The sequence below is a fragment of the Macaca mulatta genome, chromosome 7 (genome assembly GCF_049350105.2).
Source record: "Macaca mulatta isolate MMU2019108-1 chromosome 7, T2T-MMU8v2.0, whole genome shotgun sequence".
NCBI lineage: Eukaryota > Metazoa > Chordata > Mammalia > Primates > Cercopithecidae > Macaca > Macaca mulatta.
The window spans coordinates 53702085-53716697 of record NC_133412.1 but is presented as its reverse complement, the minus strand read 5'-3'; the positions used below and the strand labels follow the sequence as shown (position 1 = coordinate 53716697).

At 55.0% G+C, this 14613-nt stretch overlaps 1 protein-coding gene across 2 annotated transcripts in view; it reads left to right on the top strand.

Moving 5' to 3' along the window:
- Window positions 1-198: 198 nt before the first annotated feature.
- Window positions 199-14613, top strand: part of IMP3 (IMP U3 small nucleolar ribonucleoprotein 3) — a 76688-nt gene continuing 62273 nt past the window's right edge. The window contains exon 1 of one of the 2 annotated variants that reach the window (XM_077938048.1): window positions 199-238. The gene's annotated coding sequence lies outside the window, so the exon portion shown is untranslated. The remainder of the gene's footprint in view (window positions 239-14613) is intronic. The other variant, XR_013395161.1, reaches the window with a different exon arrangement.

The window sequence follows — 14613 nt, the reverse complement described above, 5'->3', positions numbered from 1 at the left end:
TGGTCTCCACCCTCCCAACAGGAGGACCAAAGGTGCTGCTTCTCCAAGCCAGAGGAAGCAGCAAGGATTCAGAAAAGCCAGGCATCCCTGCGCATGGCCTGAGAGGCCAGCATTGGGTTACAGAGGGATTCTGAGGCCGCGGCATCTCCAGAAGGCCCTCTCTGAGTTGCTGAGTCACCACCCTCTAGACCTCTCTTGAGGGTGTCGCAGGGTTGGGGGCAATGGAGACAAATTCTGGGTCCCAGGGGATATGCCTGGCCCTGAGAGTAGACTGAAGAGAGGAAGAGAAACGTGAGAGGCCTCTGAGCACAGCCAGGTCAGTGGTTGGACAGCCCTGGCCAGCCTCTGGCAGCTGACCTGCATCTGGGGACCAGAGTCACCTCTTCCCTGCGCCCCAACATCTGAAACATTTGAACCAGGAATGAGAGCAAGAGAGAAGGCTCCTCCCCATCCTGCCCCGGACCGCCCCTCCTGTGACATCTCTCACATCTCAGTGTCCAGCCTCCTAGGTCCTCCTCTCAGAGGCTTCAGGCAGGAGACCAGGTACATCCTGCTGTTAGGGCCCCCAGAGGACCCAGGGGAGACTAAGAGTCAGGGAGGGGAAGAGGGCCATTACATAGCAAGGCGCTTCTTGCCACACTGAAAAGCAGGACTCCCCAGGGAGGGTGACCAGAGCCCCAGAGATCCCTCTGCACCGAGCTCACTGTGCTCAGGCCTCGGTGTGAGCTCATTCAGTTCCTTCTACAAGCCTGGTCTCTCCGGCACCCCAGGCCAGCCTCAGACAGGGGCCTGACCAAGGGTATCTCCACACCACATCCCATGATCTGCCTCCCCTCCCGGGAGCTCGGGCTGGAGCCCCAGGGCCCTGATATCTGGAGCAACTCTCTACCCAGGGCGACCAGTTTCACTGGAAGTGTAAGCTGAGAAGAGGGTGACAGACCCATCAGGCAGGATCTGGCCTGGTCTCCGATTTCCCCCAGAGGACTGAGAACACACTCTGTTCACAAAGCCTGGCCCGGCCTGCCCTGCCCCCAGGGAGCTGGCACCAGCTGACACAGTTCCAGCTCCTCTGAGCCCGTGCGGGACAGTGGGCTAGCACCCAGGGCACTGTGCCAGCAGCTCTGCTAGGACCTGGGAGAGGGTCTTTCACTGGCTTACCAGAGCTGAGAACCCAAACTAAACGTGGGGCCTTGGTTTATGTAAATCCCTTGCCCCAGGGCTTAAGGGGCTTGTCTCTACTTTACAAAGTAACTCACCATCCCCCTCCTTTAAGGAGCCAGTTCCTCCCAGGTGCTGGAGATAACACCCAACCCGTGTACAAGTGTTCAGGAATGTTTGGGAGCTCCTGACCCTCTCCACGCAAACACACACAAATGCATAATATGTGCATTTGTGCACACCATTGTGTATGTGAACACAGGCTCATGCATGACCTTCAGACACACAACACAGAGATAAATACCTACCTACTTAAGAAAAACACGCATACGCATGGGCACACACAAATTTCAGAAGTATATGCTTCTCACCTGGGGCCCCCTGCAGTCCCAGCTAGCCTAGTTGAGCAAAGGAGTCAGGATTTTCTGCCCATTAAGCCACCCAAGTTGACATCAGCAGAATTGCAAAGTGAGCCCACGGGTGGGGGAAGGGGACAGGGTAGGAGTTGCCAGAGGGGCCCAGATCTCCAGGACCCCAGTTTAGAAACCCTGCCTACCACCTCTCAGGCGCTAGAGAAGGGCTCCCTCTGAGCCCTTCTCTGCATCCTAGAAGCCAGCCCTTTAAGCGGGTTGATCTGGCAGCCACGGAGCCCACTGAGCTGGCACACTCATCCCCCAATAGGAAGCTAGAGAAGTGCTTCCGCCACCCCATACTGAACTCCCCTGACCAATGAGAACTGCCAGGGCTGCTGGCCTCTTCCTCCAGGCCCTGAGGATTCCAGATCTCAAAGAGGTGGAGGTTCTTCCTGGGCAGAACTCCAGACATCTCTGGTTGGATCTCCCATTCCTGGCCGTAACATGTCGGGAAGCTCTGGTAAGTAGGTGGAACCAAGATAGAGAACCAGACCCGCTGGGCTCCTCTACAAAGCTCCACTCTGACCGTAGGGCCTCTCATAGGTAATGCCATCCCTGTGGAGTTACCGCTAAGATTGGTCAGGCAACAGCAAGGGCATGTTGTGCCAAAAATGCAGTGGAAGATGCAGATAGGAATCCAATCAGCCCTTCCTGAAGAGCCGCAGGCATGCCAGTGAATAACTACCTAACCCTGACATGTGCCTTCACCCAGTGGTGTGAGCAGGTCAGGGAGGGGAAGCCCAGAGTGGGAGCGCTCGCTGCCTCTGTCTGCTTCCTCCTCTCCTTAGAGAAGGCTGGTCTTTCCATGGAAGGCCCAGCCAAACGGCAGCTAAAGCTGGGCATGTTCAGCTACATCCTGGTTACATTTCTATTCTCAGCGTAATGAATTATAGTATTTAACTGATGGCTGCTAGCCTCACAAAGGGCGTCAGCTCCTTGGAGAGCCCTCTGTCAGCTCCTTGGAGGGCCCTCTGTGACCACCGAGATAATTGGTGGGTTGTGTTGTGTTCCTTCACGTTCCAGATGTCCTGTGAGCCCCTAGAGACAGAAACAGCCCTGGATTAAATCGCCCAGTGGCCAAGAAGGGACTTTTCTATCCAAACACAGCCTCAGCAGGGGACTAGGGGAGTTCCCCTGCCTGCCAACCTGAGGTCTGCAGTTAGTCCAGAGCCTGGAGCTAATCCCAAGGCTTCTTTCTGATGCCTCGTGAGGTTGCAAAGGGCCCAAGAGACACAGTCTCTGTGTCTTGCAGACTCAAATTCGATGAGTTGCCTAAATCTTTGCTGCTCAAAGTGGAGTCCATGAACTGGCAGCACGGGCATTACCTGGGAGCTTGTTGGAAATGAAGACTTTCAGGCCCTACCCCAGAGTAGCTGAATCAGACTGTTTTAACAAGGTCCTTGGTGAGTAGAAGACACATGACACAGTGTAAGTCCTGACTGAAGTCCTCCCCTCACCCTTTAATTAGGGGATACTGAAATGGGAGACGCAGGGCCCAGACCAAGATCACACAGTGAGCTAGTGGCTGAGCTGGAAGAAGGGTCAGACCTCGAGCCCTGTCCCAGGGCTTTCTATTCCACTTCAGCTCTCACTCTTGCGAAGTCCCCATCCGCTGCAGGTTTGGAGGGATGGGTTCTGACATGGGTTCCTTCCCCAGGGAACTCCAGTGAGGACAAGAGAGGGAAGCAGAGGAACCAGCAGCCAGATCTGATCCAATGGGGAGGCTCTGCAGGAAACAGCCCACTCCCATCCTTACCTCCCAAAGACGGAACCCTGGGAAGAGGGCAGTAGCCCCACCACCCCACCTTCTGCAATCTGGCTGCTCCTTCCCTTCCTGTCCCCTCCCTGCCCATCTGGTCTCACCTGTCAGGGGAAGAGATGAAGGGAAATGTCTGGCCAACGTCACAGGTCAGTGCCTGTGTAATGCACAGGGCCCCCCGTGGAGGAGCAGGGCAGCCAGCAGGAGGGGAGAAAGAAGCCACTTGTCAGGCTGCCAGCCAGGCCTGGTCGGAAGGAGGGCAGGGGACACCCAGAGCTTTCTGTCCCACAGAGGTGCCACACTGTCTCTCCTGCCCACAGAAGGAATGCTGGTCTATGGCCCCCAGCCTGTGGGCTATCCTGGTGCTGGGAGTGCTTTTGGGACCCCACCAACTCTACTCCTCTCCTGGGTTATTGAGCCACAGCCCAGGTGAAGGCCCCAGACTCCCATACCCTGCAGTATGCATCGTTCAATTCTACACACTCCACTAAGGCCGTGTGTAGCCTGGCCCAGCCACCACTGTGCCCATGCTAGGTACAGAGTAGATGTCCAGCAAACATCTACTACCAGAACAGTAGCACATGCCCTTCCCTTAGACATGCCCTCAAGCCAAGAGGCCTCTGACCCCCCCTCCTACCCAGATCTCTCCTGGGTTCCCACCCTGGCTCCCCTGCTCCCCTCACCCCCAGGGTTGCTGGCTGGGCTCTCGATGGCTGCTCTGGCCCCAGATCTCTGCTAGGGCCCAGGCTGACCTGGCCCCAGGCCCTGAGTTTCTGTGGGGTGGGTTTAATCTTTCCCTCCCAGACACTTCAGAGCTCACTGCACACTTCCTTCAGACTCACCCCAGGCTCCCTCCCACCCAGACACCTGAGGTCTATCTGCCTGAATGTGTTCTGCCTATTGGGTCTATCTCAGAACCCTATGGGCAGAACGCGTTCACCAAATCACACGTGGGAGTTCACCACAGATAGAAGCAAAGTTAAGTGGGGCAGGAGGAGGAGGTGACCCCAAACCCCCTTACACTCAGCCTCCCCCTGCCCAACAGCCCTCCTCAGAACATCCAGGCTCGTGGGGCGCTGTGCCAGCTGGGCTAACCACTCACATGGCTCACCTGATCCCAACCTTCGGGGACAAGGAGCAGAGCAGAGCCACAGATGCCCTCACCTCTCCCCCACCCACATGACCCTGCATTCAATCAGGGGCCCAGAGAAGAGGTGTGACTCACCCACAGTCACAAAGCAATTTGCTGGCAGAGCTAGGCCTCCTAGAGGCTTGAAACCTTTCAGATGCCACAGATATGTCTCTCAGCAGTGGGATGCCCAGCACCTGGAGAGACATTGGGGCCAGGCAGTGGGCCAGGGATGCCAGACATGCTGGCCAGGGCAGAGACCTTCAAGAACCAGAGTGCGGCAGGGGAGCCTTGTTGAGTCTTGTTGGGGAAGGTGGCGCCTGGGCTGGGGTGACCTAAAGGGCTGCTAGGCAGGCAGGCAGGTGGGTGAGGCTGGCAGAGCCTGAGCACTCCTGGAAGTCAGTGACTCAGGCTAGAAAGGCCCCTTCTGAGTCAGCCCTGCTGAAAGGTTGCCTTGTGAGTGCTGCACCTGGACAAGTGACTGAAGCAAGGCCCAGGTACCCCACCAAGGTTCTAGGCCCCAGGACCTCTGCTCCCTAATCTGCCCTGAGAAGCTCAGAGTCTGGGGAGAGAACCCATGAACTGAAGGAGGGAGGGCAGAGGCAGTGACTGTCCACTTGGTGAGCTTGTACAAGTCCACCCACCTGTTCTAACTCAAGAAGGGATCACTGGTTGGAGACAGTATTGAGCCAGGCCTGGGAGCTCAGTGCCTGCTTTCTGCCTAGAAGCCCTCCTCCTGTCCCTTCCAGCATTCATGCTGTGTCTGGCCAGAGGGCCCCAGCCCAGCTTCTGCCCTCTCCCTGAGTGCAGATCTACCAAAACAGTATATCAGAACCAAGGTTGCTCTCCAAAGGGTCAATGTTAAGGCAAAGCTCTTAGAACAGCCCCTCACACACAGTAAATGCTCAGTAAATGTTGATCTTTTTTTTTGTTCTTTTTTTTTTTTGTTGTTGTTGTTTTGTTTTTGTTTTTTTGAGACAGAGTCTCACTCTGTCACCCAGGCAGGAGTGCAGTGGCACGATCTCGGCTCACTGCAAGCTCCACCTCCCGGGTTCATGCCATTCTCCTGCCTCAGCCTCCCAAGTAGCTGAGACTATAGGCGCCCGCCACCACGCGTGGCTAATTTTTTTTTTTTCTATTTTTTAGTAGAGATGGGGTTTCACTGTGTTAACCAGGATGGTCTCGATCTCCTGACTGCATGATCCGCCCACCTCGGCCTCCCAAAGGGCTGGGATCACAGGCGTGAGCCACCATGCCTTGCTTTTGTTTTTGTTTTTTTGTTTTTTTTTTTTAAATATGGAGTCTTACTCTGCCACCCAGGCTGGAGCGCAGTGACGCGATCTCAGCTCACTGCAACCTCTGCTTCCCAGGTTCAAGCGATTCTCGTGCCTCACCCTACCGAGTAGCTGGGACTACAGGTGCACACCACCATGCCCGGCTAATTTTTGTATTTTTAGTAGAGACAGAGTTTCATCATGTTGGCCAGGCTGGTCTTGAACTCCTGACCTCAAGTGATCTGCCCGCCTCAGCTTCCGAAAGTGCTGGGATTACAGGCGTGAGCCACCACGCCAGGCCGACCATTCTTATTATTGGTGCTGTTATGATGGTTCCTCCTATTGAATGGCCCAGCATATGGGTCTGGCATGTTGTAGGTGCTTGATAAATGGTAGAAGCTGACGTTATTGTTATTATCATAATTTATGGCGGCTATCTCAGTGCCTGACACATAGTAGATGCTGAACAAATGCTCAGTCCTTCTGTGGATGGCCGAATGCATGTGTTCCCCATCTGGCAAAGAGAGACACAGGGACATTCTTCACTGGGCTGTGGCAGGGAGTAAAATGAGGTGTGCAGCAAGGGATCCAGTTCTGGGTGGGAGCAGCTGGCAGTGCCACTCTGCCCTTCCTTCCTGCACACCCACCTCACTGATTCGGAAGGCTCTCCCTGAGGTTGGGGGTGGAGTGGGTGGGGACCATCTGGCCTACGTGGTGGGGAGGTCTTGGCTGCAGGGATCCAAGAGGGAGGAGCCCCAAAGAACCCAACTGCCCAGGTGGAAGGGGCAGGCCCCTCCTGGAACACAGGGGTTGTCTGGGCTGGGCCCTGAAAAAGGGGGAGAGCTGAGCCTAAGGCAGGGTGGGAGGTGAGAAGGACGATGCAGAGCCAGAGGACGTGGACCCTGGCCTCTGGGGGCAGAAGGGGCGCTGGAGAGCAGGCTGAGAAGCCACTGTAGAGCTCTTGGCCCGACAGCGAGGAGCCCCTGGAATGAACCTGGTGCTGGGCTGAGAGCACGGTCTTCCACCACTGCCCACTTTCCAGGGCCAGCCCTTTAAGATGCAGAACTTGTTGCGGGGGAGTGGCGGCACTGCTGGGGCACTGGACCAGACGTCTACCCCGAGTTGTCCCCAGCTTAAGTGGCCTCAGTTGCCCAATTACCCAGCAGTCACCCTAGAAGCCTTCGGAGCTGGCCAGGATGGGCCACTACCACGCCTCATACACCCCCCCCCACCCCATCCAGCTAATGCTGGCCCATCTGGCTGGGTTTCAATGCCAGGGAGGAAGGAGGCTGCCTGCTGTACTGGTGGGGACAGCACAGCGCTCTGCTAGTAAGGAAGGACAAGACGGGGCTCTCTGGGTCCTCCAGAAGGCTGAGCAGAGACCGGTGCACACCCCTCTTCCACCCCTTCACACCCCATCCCTTGCTGAGAAAGAGGGAAACACTTCCCAGAATGAGTCATTGGGTCCCCAGGGGTGTGGGAAATGACATCAGGGAGTAGGCACGCATTTAGCCATCAGCTGCTGTGGCAACATACACACACACATGCACACGTATTCACAGGACTGCCACATGCAGCCGCACACAAAGGCATGCGCAGACACTCGCTGACATGGTGGTGGACATGTGCAAACCAGCACCTACACACATGCCCTCCCCAGAGACCTGCAGACACAGCCATGCAGAGCTCCTCAGTCACCTACTGAGAGCCAGGCGCTGTGCCCGGAGCTGGGGATACAGCAGTGAGCAAGACAGACAGACACCAACTCCCCAGAAAGCTACTTTCTACCGTGGGAGACCAGAAACAGCTACATTTAAAATATAACCTTTGCACTGAAGTATGAGACTGTGTGATGTTGGAGTCCGCTGGAAGGCAAAGGGTACGGGGGAGTAAAATAGGGACCCAGTGTTGAGAATTGTTGGAGCCAAGAGGTGGGCATGTGGGGTTCTGTTATATTTGTTTCTCTACTTTTGTGTATGTTTGAAACTTTTTTTTTTTTTTTGAGACAGAGTCCCACTCTGTTGCCTAGGCTGGAGTGAAGTGGTGCAATTTTGGCTCACTGCAACCTCCGCCTCCCAGGCTCAAGCGATTCTCCTGCCTCAGCCTCTTGAGTAGCTGGAATGACAGGTATGCACCACCACGCTCAGATAATTTTTGTATTTTTAGTAGAGATGGGGTTTCGCCCCATTGGCTAGGCTGGTCTCAAACTCCTGACCTCGGGTGATCCGCCCACTTCGGCCTCCCAAAGTGGTGGGTGTGAGCCACCATGGCAGGCCTGTATTTGCTTGGGAGACTGAGGCAGGATAATCGCTTGAGCCCAGGAGGCAGAGGTTGCAGCGACAAAAATAAATAAATAAGAGTTAAATACATACACATTTATAATTGGCAGCTGGTAATAAGTAAAATGAAGAAAAAATAAGGCAGGGTAAGGAAACAGAGGGATGAGGAAGTTTCTTTAGATTTCAGGGTCAGGGAAGGCTTCTCCAAGGAGGTGACATTTATGCAGAGACCTGAATTAATTGAGGTGAGAACCACATGTTTATCTGGGAGGAAGAACATTCCAGACAGAGGAGACGGCAAATGCAAAGGCCCTGAGGTCTGAGCAAACGTGGAAGAGGAAACCAGCAGACCAGTGATCTGGAGTTCCATGACTGAAGGGCAGAGGGGTCTGAGACAAGACCAGAAAGGAGCCTTGTGGGTTATGCTAGGAGTTTGGAAACTTTCCTAAGTATGGAGGAAGCCCTGAGGTTGAAAGCAGAGACATGATTTGATTTAGAATATGGTTTTAAGGCTAGGCACAGTGGCTCATGCCTGTAATCCCAGCACTTTGGGAGGCCGAGGTGGGTGAATCACTTGAGGTCAGGAGTTCAAAACTAGTCTGGCCAACATGGTGAAACCCCATCTCTACTAAAAATACAAAAAAAAAAAAAAAATTAGGCGAGGTGGCGAATGCCTGTAATCCCAGCTACTAGGGAGGCTGAGGCAGAAGAATCGCTTGAACCCAGGAGGCGGAGGTTGCAGTGAGCTGAGATCATACCATTGCACTCCAGCCTGGGCAACAGAGCAAGACATCATCTTTAATAATAATAATAATAATATGGTTTTAAAAGTTTACTCTGAGCTGGACACAGTGGCTCATGCTTATAATCACAGCTGTGCAGGAGCCTGAGGCAGGAGAATCACTTGAGGCCAGGAGTTTGAGACCAGACTGGACAATATAGCAAGACCCTGTCTCTAAAAAAAAAAAAACATATTTATAGATATGTGTATGTGCACGTGTGTGTATGTGTATATGTGTACATATGTATACATACATTCACGTGTTTTTGTAAAAGATCACTCTGGCCCCTGTTAGACCATTAGGGAGCAGGAGAGGCAGCAGAAGGGCAGCTTGGAGGCTGCTGCAATAGTGCAAGCAAGCCTAGTGGTTTGGACCCAGGTGGTGAGAGCATCAGATTTGGGGTCTCTTTTGAGGGGCTAACAAGATTGTACTCGTGGATGGGATGTGGAGCGAGAGAAAGAGAGGAGCCAGGCATGAGTCCAAGGTGGGCCTGAGGTTCAGGGTGAAAGGAATTGCCTTTTCCAGGCTGAGAAACACAGGGAAAAGCTCATGTGGCTGAATGACTATAGGTACCAAGCACCACCACAGGGACATATACGCAGGTACAGGTGCACACACTGACAGGTACCCGCAACCATACAGGTGGGCCCACACACTCCGGGTACCAGACGCAGGCAAAGACTCCATCACCCTACCTCTGCCTGCCCCACCTGACGCCCCAGCCCAGCCCCAGGGCCAGAGCCCTTTTTGGCTCAGCACTCACAAGCCCCCACGGAGTCTCGACATTTTCCTGCCAGCTCTCACTGCCCCCATATTGTCTGCTGGAGTAAGGAGGCTCCTGACTGAGTTATTCTCAGAGACCAGAGTCCTGCTTCTTCCCCCAGCTCACTGCCCATGGCCTCACCTGTGTAGCCCCCTCCTCCACAGCCAGAGCCTGACCCCATGCCCCAGCCTCAGGCCTTCCAGAAAATTCTCTCTCTACAAATATTTGCTCAGCACTCTCTGTGGGCCAAGCCCTCTGCCCTTTCATTCACTGACTTGAAGGAACACAGCCACCTCCACCCAATACCCACCACCTGCCCCTCCACGGCCACCTGCCCCTCTCCCTCCCCATTCCCTTCAATTCCCAGCATACTTGTGTTCACACTGCAGCAGGATGGTGGCCCCCGCCCTGCCTAGCCCCGCAGCCTTCAAAAGGCAGCCTGGTGCAGTGGGAAGGGCACGGCTCCAAGTGCAGGCAGACCTCAGCCCAGGCCTGCCATGGGGCAGCCGCGCAATCTCGCAGTGACTCAATGCCCCTGAGCCACCGTCTGCTGGAAAATGTTGACAATAGGAGTTCCTACCTTCCAAACAGTCATGGTACCAGCACAGAGTAGGACTGAAAAAATGGTAGCTCTTGTGCGATCAGGCCCACACAACCAGGCTGACCTGTGTGGCTTTGAGATGCAGCCGGCCTGAGGCAGTGACAGTGTTGACAATCGTGAACTCGTGGCCATGTGTAATCGTGATAACCATCACTTGAGTGATGTTGGAGGAAACTGAGACTGAGTGATGACCTCACCTGAGGTCACCCAGTGAATCTGTTTATGGGAGGCATTGGGTATGAGACTGGGTCTCTTAACCTTGGGCTGTGCTATCCTGTACATGTAACTATCAGTGGCCCAGTGGACCCCTCCTGCCCTGGATGACAAGTACCATGACAGCCAGGGACCCCAAGGAATCTGCTCCCCATGGAGGCAGTGTGGCAACACGGGGCAAGGTTCAAGGTCTGGGGATGGTTAGTTCCAGGCCCAGCTCTGCCATCTACCCACTGTGTAGCTTTAAAGGGCTTGCCCAGTCAGTTTTCCAACCTATGAAGTGGGGGTACCAATATTCATAGCACTGTCTCTCTCCAGAGCTGCTCCAGTTCTACTCAGGCTGATGACCCCAGCTGCTCCTCAGTGGCGCTGGCTGTGCAGGCACTGCCCAGATGATGTGTTCTGCTCACGTCACCCTCCTAACAGCCATCTGGAACTCCCCTCTCAGTGGAGAAACAAGCATGAAGCAGTTAAGAAACATCCCTACAGCAAGGCTGCACTGGGCAGGATCTGCACTTGGCTCAGCCACTCTGCGGTCCTGTCTCTGGGTGGTGAAGGGAAAGGAGCGGGGTCGGGGTGGGGGCTGCTGCTATCTGGGGGCAGCAGGGCTATATGGAGGAGCCTCATACTCCCTTGCTCCAACCCCAGAGCACTCCTGCCAAATGGCAACAAGGGGGTGCAGGTCAGCCTAGAAGCGGCTCCAGGTGCCTCCAGGCTTCAGCCAGCCTCCAACACCCAGCCCTGGCACTGGCCATCTGCCTCTCAGCACAGGTGGCCCAGGCCTGGGTACTGTTTCACACCAGCCTTGAGTACTCCAGCACCTCCCTCGCTGGACCCCATTTCCTGGTGTGTAAAATGATGGTAATAATCTCTTGCACATGGGGTGGTTGTAAAATAACGACCATCCAGTGCCCATCACGGTGCTGCCTGCACTGGGAGATGGTAGAATCCCCAGAGGCTGGGAGATTCTGAAGCAGTGGGACTCATATCCCCTTTCTAGGTAGAACCCCAAGAAGGCAGCCAGACCCCAGAAGAAACAGGGTGGCATGGGGTGTCTAAGCAGCACCCTAGAGCTCCCTGTGCTTGACCGCGAAGTGGAAGCTGTGGAATGATCACCACAGGCCCCAGAAAGGACCTCTGTCAGCCCCTTAGTACAGGGCAATGGAGGGAGCCCTGAGTGCCCAAAAGCAGAGAAGGAGCCAGACACACAGAGCCTCAGGATGGGCATCAAGGGAGCATGCAGGGGAAAGGCAGGAGGCAGGGCAAGATGATCAGAGGACCCAATGCTTACCAGGACCATGGCGAGCACCGCAGGCCCAACGGCAGCATCCAGGTCCAGGAGTTCTGCAAGAAGCAACCATAACAATGTGTGCCACTGGGTGGGCAGGGTGGGGAGGAGGGAAGAGAGCAGAGCACCAACAGAAAGGGGCAAAATCAAAATTAATACAGTTTAATTAAGTATCTACAAGACAAGACACTGTCAAGTCATAAACTGAACCCTTTAATGTGGAATGCAGGTAAATATTAATATGTATGATAGAGTGTAGGATTCAGCCTTTAAAATGCAAAGTGCTAGGGGCTCCCTAAGGTCTTCAAATGTGCCATCCCTAAAAGTTCTACGCATCCCTGGGGAAAAAAGGGGTCCCCAAATTGATTTGAGATTACACTTCTACCATGTGGGGAATGGGGGAGGAAAAGAGAAATTCAGGTCAGATATTTTAAAAATGAAGTTATGTTCCTCACTCATGTTCCTTTGTAAACAGAGCTCCTGAGTCACTGCAGCTGTCACCGCGCAGCACCATCTTCAGACCCTTCATCCCTCAGGGCTGGTGGGACTCACCGTACCCTCTCACCCTTCACATTTCAGCTGTTGGGTTCACCAGCCTCCTATTCTTTCACTGATCTAGAGGAGAAACCTGCCTCCCCTTCTTTTGGCCCAAATGAGTTCATCAGTGTGACTCTAAGGAGTGATGGCAGGGAGTTGGATTCGAGTTCAGCTCCGCCAGAGATTCCCTGTGTGAATCCAGGCAGGTCCCATCTTCCCTCTGGCCAAGTCTTCTCTTCGCTGTGAAAAGGAATAAATGTTGCCTACCAGGGCTGCTGAACAGACCCAGGCCACAGCTATGTGAGCACTACTTCTTAAACAGACTGCGTTGCACTGGGGTTTGACTAACAAAACAAAACCAAAAGAAAAAAAACAGTTTGTGTTCAACTATGTTGAAGAGAGCTGGGTTTCACAATCAGCCCTTCTGAGCTATGTCTGGGGGTGGTGAGGTTTGATTTTTCCCCATGGTCTTCCTGCCAGGGCTCACTGTCTCCTCTTGCCCCAGCCAATGGAGAGAGGAACCAGAGCCGAACTAGTGGAGAAGCAGGTTGGGGTGGGTGGGGGAGCTGAGCAGGTTTGGCTCCTGGAGGCCTGAGTCAGCGGGCAGGCAGGCAGGGCGGGCCGGGTCCTCACATGCTTCGGGAGGAGATGGTGCAGGAATGTTCCTCCCGCCCAGGCCCTGCCCACCGCATCCTGGCTCCAGCTCCCATGGCCACTGCAGCTTGGCTCTAGATTGAGATGGGAGCTGCCTTGAGCTCTGCTGGATCAGTTCAGCCAGGGGCCTTCCGAGGCAGCCTGGCCCAGAGGATTGGCCCAGGGGAGGGCAGGGCCAGGCCACAGAGTCTGCCCAGAGCCAGGCACTGGACCCAGAGTATCCCCTGCCCTGCTGGGTGATAAGGCCAGCCACCACTGCTCCCTGGGCCTCAGGTGCCCATCTGTGCAATAAAGAGCTGAACTTGGTGGTATCTAGTCATCCCAATTGCATCCCTAGACCTCTCTGCCTGTGTGCCTGCACGTGGTGCTTGTGACTGACTGTACTCCCGCTTGGAGACACCCCCTCCAGGGATGGTGTCTCCATGCAAAGCTTTCCTGAATCTCTGACGAGGTGGGGGCCCTGGGAGGTCGTGCAGGTGCAGTCCAGGCACAGAGATGCTTGTGACATCTTTGCTCTGTGCAAGCATGGCTTTGTGGCAGTGTGTGCCTGAGTGTGTGTCACTGTGTGAGGCTACGACCATGTGCATGGGACTGTGGTGTGGCTGTGTGTGACAAAGTAGCCACTGGTGCTTTGAATGGATGGCAAGGCATGTGTGGATATGGCCGTGAATGTGTAACAGCGTGTGGCAATATGACTGTGTGAGTACACAGGCATGCTTGTGTGGCCTATGTGCCTGTGGGCAGGTATGTGACTGCATGTGCTTGTTGTGAGACTGAGCGATTACGTGCGTGAGTCTGTGAGTGTGTAGACACGTGGAAGACATATGGCTTTGTCATCTGGGGGGGGATGGTGCAGAGCAGGGGCCGATGGGGCCACCTGCCTCTCCCAGGCCTGGCTCTGCTCCAGCCAGTGGCGCAGTCATGGCCCAGTGCTTCATAGCCCTCCTGTGTCCAGCGGGTGACGAGATGCAGGATCCGAGGTCTGCCTCCATCCCCAGCCCCCACTTGTGGCCACAAAGCGGATTCCTTTTCCTGTACCGGGCCAAGACTGGTGACCAGGGGATCCCCTACCCTGGGCGCTGGTAGCTGCTCAGGGCAGAAAGAGAGGCCTTGTTTTCTGCCTCCTCAGAGCAAAGCGAGGGAGGAAACGAGCAGCTGGGTCCAGCTGAGTCGGGAACATCTGCCTGGCATGTGACGAGGCAGGCATCTGCCATCACCAGGATGCCCCCGACACTGGTCCCCCAATCTCTAAGAAAGGGGCTTAGCTCCCCCAGAACAGCCCCAAGTTCTCCCAATACCCCCACCCCCATAGAGGCAGAAAGAAAAGAGAGAGGAGGGCCAGGACAGTCTCCCTCCTCACCACACACACACCTGCCCCAGCCCAGAGACCTCAGGATACCAGGAGCAGGCCTGGCATTATCCCAAGACCCCACTTCCTGATGCTTCTCCTACATCCAAGTCCCTCCTGAGAAAAGTATCAGACTGACAGTTTCACCCTGAGGATGGGAGGCCTGGGAGGTGGTCCCCCCACAAGGAAGGCACACAGAGGACAACACTGTTCCCAGAGCAGGAAGCATGAGCAGGGGACTTTCCAGGCACCATGGGTTAGGAGGAGCATTCCCACCAGCCCTGCCCCGGCCTGGCCCAGCAGTCACTGCTGAGCCCCTCTGCAGACGGCTACATGGAGGGCAGAGCTGAGAAGAGGTTAAGGGCGGGAAGTTCCTCGGATGGGTTAGAAAATGGGGCAGGGTGGAGAGGGGAAA